This window comes from Bactrocera dorsalis, chromosome 2 (genome assembly GCF_023373825.1).
Source record: "Bactrocera dorsalis isolate Fly_Bdor chromosome 2, ASM2337382v1, whole genome shotgun sequence".
Lineage (NCBI taxonomy): Eukaryota > Metazoa > Arthropoda > Insecta > Diptera > Tephritidae > Bactrocera > Bactrocera dorsalis.
This window is the reverse complement of record NC_064304.1, coordinates 59153150-59158680: the sequence shown is the minus strand read 5'-3', so window position 1 is coordinate 59158680 and position 5531 is coordinate 59153150.

Below are 5531 nucleotides of genomic sequence, written 5' to 3'. Positions count from 1 at the left end.
CTGAGTCTATACAATAGATGGATCGCTCTTTTATAGACACACGGAAAGTAAATTGCATGCAGTGGAGTACTTACCACATGGGTGCACATACATAATTGTAACAATTTGCAATAATTTTGGGTATGTACTCATGGTTGGAGCCACAATGACATTCACATGTAATGTATTTCACAAACTGTGGAAATATTACCACTTTACTAGTGAATGCACCATAACTGTCGTCATAACTATTACAATATTTCTACTGCGCGTTAGAGAAAGTCATTCTACCAAAACCAGCAATTATTTACCAAAAATGCGGTAATGTTTTAATAGCTTAACCAATAAATGTGCATAGAGATATTACTGAAGATTTGGTAAATAATTGTTGGTTTTGGTAGAATCACTTTCTCTAAGGGCGCGTGGAAATAAACTCTTACATAAGCTTAATAATTGTAGATTCCTATTCCTATCGTCATACCTTTTACAATTATACTGCAGCACAGTGAATGAACAGTGATAAATACTTAAAAAAATTCAGTATTTTATTGAGCGCTTAGTTAATATCGATATGTGACACAAATAAATGTTATATTATCCATAACCAATATTTTTCAACTAAAATTGTAAATATTTCATTTTGTCCATGCACTACTAAAACAGGTATTATAATTTTTAAAGCATTAACGTTGTAAATGTATGAAAACTAAATCAAAGTGTGATCGTGGAAACTTTTTGTTCAGACCTAGCGATATTTGATGGAAAACTGAATTGGCATGTAAAGGTTGGACGGATTACTTTATAAGGTCACAAATTTGATAGATTATTCTAATGAATACAAGTATATAAAGTAATTTTCTGTATTTTAAACAAATATTATAAGGGGTGTGTACACAGAACAAATTCAAATTCGGTTTTGCGGTTACAAAAAAACTTCAAACATTTTCATATTTTTTTTCATTATATTAATTTTTTGATTAGCTCCAAATTGGGTTTTTATACTCTTGCAGCCAGTTGCTACAGAGTATTATAGGTTTTTCTCCTAACGATTGTACGTATCACCAAAAACTAACAATTTTAAATTGTACTTGATTCGTTCAATTTCCAGAACACAAATCAAGAAGCTAACTATTTGGAATAGTAGAATAGAACTACAACCAAATACGCAGTGTAAGCTTTCGTCTCTTTAGGGCGTCATTGTCCTCGGTGCTCATTTTGCACGGTGGATTTCCCTGGTGCAGAGCCCAAATTCAAAAGTATTTTCCCCCCAAAAGCAATGCTTTATTAACACACGAAGTGCGTTATGATCCTTTTTTTTTTGTAAACTAACACAAGTTGCTTCACAAAAATGCCATATCTCATTAACTAATACAAGTAGTTATAATCTAACTAATAAAAATCATACAGATGGTACTAGTAGTATTATCAATATGGCAGTAACAGTAAAGCGCGGACGGGTCCTCTAGTATTACAAATGTATATAAAAAATACTAAAGCTAGCTAAAGCTAAAAGTAATTGGCGTTATTGTCTCGTATCATCTCAAATAAGCATTTATTTATTAACAAAACGTCTTCCAACCTCTTTTATCTAATTTCATGTAATAAAATGTATGTATGTTACTTTTTCAACAGCGGCTCTTGCCTCTCATCTTACACATTCTCTGTTTGCCGATGTCGTTTCACGCAGCCGTTCTACTACCCCAGTTTAAAATTGCGTCATATAAAATCCATATGCCCATGAATTCTATCCATCTAGCTTTTGAAATTTTTAATAAGCTGGTGCGTCCATTTCCCGTTGGTTGTTTTTCTTCCATTCGTTTTTCTATAGTTAACGACCTGCCGAAAATTTTGCTGATATCGCATATTCTTTTAAGCTCAAAGGCAATTTATATGGCGGTATTACATATACTGGAAAAAGCTATGACCCACCTACGTTGGGCATAATTCGCGATAAGCTCGCGCAGATTTTTTTTTTTGTAAGGCAACTATGTGTTCAATGTTTTTCGATGTGCATCTGTATTAATTGTATACCAGCAATGTTTAAACAAATGGCCTCTAGTTTTTTCCTGCTCGTGATCAAACTACTACTGTTTTCTGCCCCGCTAGCTGAAGTTTTGAGACAGTTAGCCAGATGTTAATTTTCTTTGTTAGATACACAAGCGCTTTGAATTTGCCGTAACTCTTCGGCTACTATTGTCACAGCAATGTCGTCAGCATATTCGCGTCTTTTAGCCTCTTTTGGTAGAGTGAGCCTTAATATACCGTCATATAACATATTCCATAACATTGAGTTCAAAACGGACCCTTGTGGTACCCTTCCAGTTACAGTATATCTTTTGATCCCTTTGTCAGTGTCGTAAAACAGATCAGATCAGACCTGTCGGACAGATAGCTTTTTATACTCCGCAATAAATATGCCGGTCACTGCGCTAAGTTGAATGCATTTTTCACAGCAAATGTGATTATTGCGCAATAAATTTGGGTGCCAAGCATCCACCTAGTACCTTCAATAATAAAATCTGCTATTCTTGTCAGCTTTTTGATTGCGTTGACAGTCGACCGCTTTCTGCGGAAATCATATTGGTTGCTAGATAATCCATGTGCAGCACAAAGGTAGATACGCACTCGCATATCCAACTGTTTTGTATGGTTTCTGTAACAAGACCACACGCTGTTGTTTCCATGTTTTAGGACAAATACCAACAGTTGCGCACTTTGTATATAATTTTTTAAAGTATTTCCGAAGCGTGCAGAAGCATTTATAAACTCCATGTCGGTAACTACGGCAAAGCTAGAGGCACTAATTTTTCGAGGAAACCCCTATCTTCCTTCTTCGTGTCCTGCATTGGAAAAGTGTTTCCACAAGATTTTTTTGAAAGAACTGGGTAGGCCAGCATTTGCCAACTGGGACCTTGAACTTCGGACAAAACCAGCTTATATGCTACACTCCAAGTATTTTTACCGAGTTTATTACAAACCTTTTTAAAGCACGTACATACAAGTATCTTTGCTATTTTTATAGATTTTTTTAGTCTCTATAGACTTTTTTTTTGAAATTTCTGCCTAGACCCTCATGTCCTACCTGCTCCTCTCTTGTACTGGCGCTTCGCTTTATTACACATTTTTCGCAATTACTGAATCTCATTCTTATTCTTATTCTAGAATGCCGGCTTTCGTATGCGGTGTTTTTATGTTGAACTAAAAACTTTAATATCTGATTCGTGAATATCTTCATTCAACACGAATAAATCTTCATAAATTTTGTCTATCCTCTATCCTCTAGCTTGCACTTTAACAACATGCGCAAATCTTCTTTGTCTTACGGGGAGGCTGAAATCTAAAATAATTTCGAAATGGTAACTCTGTGTGTACGTGTCACACAACTGCCACTCTACTGTTTGAGCCAAAGATGCTAGTAAACGATATCTAAATAAAGAAAAGCAAATGTGTTCTTTCAACCTGTGTTTAGCAGCACAATAACAAAAATTTGAGACGAGTAGGTCCTTGTGGCATTTACTACAGTAGCCATATAAAGGAACGCCAGTTTGGTGTGGGACTCGTGGTGGGAGAGAGACTCCGTCACCGAGTACTATCAGTCACTCCGATGAATGAACGTCTAGCCTTAATCCGCATCAAAGCAATAATAATGAAGGAAAAATTCCTGCATTATTGTGAAAATAGCGTGGAATGCTCGATATATGAAAAATATGTCACAAAGCACCCCACGCTTTTCTCACAATAATGCAGGAGTTTTTCCTTCATTATTATTGTTAGTTTATACAAAGAATTATTTTTTACACTTTTTAGTTTGATATGCTTTAAAAGCGTGTTTTTTAGTTTTTTTAAACTATATTTATTTTTAATTTTTTAGTTTTTCTTCTATGAGATTTGCCAATATTGTGAAATATAAACGAATATAACTTAAATCGTTTTCTCCGCCATTAGATTCGGTGACAATTTTTAAAAAGCTCACATCGACGTGACAGCCAAAGTTAAAAAAAGGAGTTTTCTACTACAGTTGCTTCTCGGAGGCATTTTGAAAACTAGTATCTGAATTTTTTTTACTACAAAAATTTTATTATAAGTATTAATTTTTTTATTACCTAAAAGTCACATGTTTTGCATTATTAATTTGATATTATTTCTTCTGGTGCGCGGTTATACTTATATATGTACATACATATGTAAGTATATGTATCTATTTAAAGTATACTTTCTTTAAGGATATACATATGTATATTTCAGTATATACATATGCTACTCAAATGTCGCCAAAACTAGTTTTATATAGATGTTGCATATTTTTGGTGAGCTGCTTAAACTTACTGTCGCCTTCCTACAGTGTCTCTCAAATATTCTACGTTTCAGTACCACTTAAAAAACATACATACATACATACATACATACATACATACATACAAGTGAAGCTAATAAAAGCGTATTAAAAAAGGGAAAGCTTGTAAAGGCTACCATGTTGAAAACACAGCACGCCTGTACTAATGGTAGATACACAGAGGCTGCACTTCACTCGCTAATTCTAAATATAGAAGGAGCACTAAAGCATAAGGAATATGCTCTGTGTTCTTGATATAAGAGGATAATTCAACTATGTCTCTAATAACGCAACCGTCTGCCAGTCTGGTAACAGCTCGAGAAAAGCCTGCGGTTATGGCATGTATAAAAGCTCTTCTGAGGTGCAGGAAGGTTATTACGGAATAAAACGAAGCCTAATTGTTCAGATTACCACTTACCGTATGTTGTCTCCACTCCTATGGTCACTTGCAGCTAGTGAGCTTTTGGAAAATTGTAAAGGAAAGTAAGCAAACTAATAGTACATAGCAGTACTAGTGCTAGGAAAATTTCTTGATACGTTCAGTAATTTAATAGCTAAAACTCTAGAGGTCATACACCGACGGTAATATGGTACGGCATTGTTTAGAAGGAGGTACAAAATTCCGCCATGAATCCTCCCGAGACTAAATGGAATTACCTGGGAGTAATTTTGAACAGCAAGCTGATGTGGAAACACAATGTTGAGGATAGAGCGGAAAAGATAAGTAGTATCCTATACGCATGCAATAAAATGCTACTTTTCACTTGGGGTCCATCACTTGGCTTCATGCATTAGTGTAACATAGCGGTAGTCAAGCCAACTAGTGCTCCCGTTCCAACGACCACCACATTACAGTGGAAAGCTCTGCCGCAAAATCAAGATTGTCGGCATTAGGTGAATTCTCTATATGAACCTTCGTCCATAGCTCAACAACCAGAGGAAGGGTGGAAAAATTAGACCATATACCCACACGTGTAAACATCTATACAAAAGGAATCAAAATGACTAATAGAATGGGAGCCGGAATCTATTGCTCGGAACTCGATCGCAGGTGATCCTTCAAGCTTGCGGAATACGGCAGAATCTTCCAGATGGAACCCTTTACGGTTGGAAGGGCCACAATATCAAGTTCGCAATATATGCTAATACTTCAGGAATGACAGAAAATCAAAACATTTCACATGACGCACTTGGATGATGATTTATTTCCTAGGGCTCT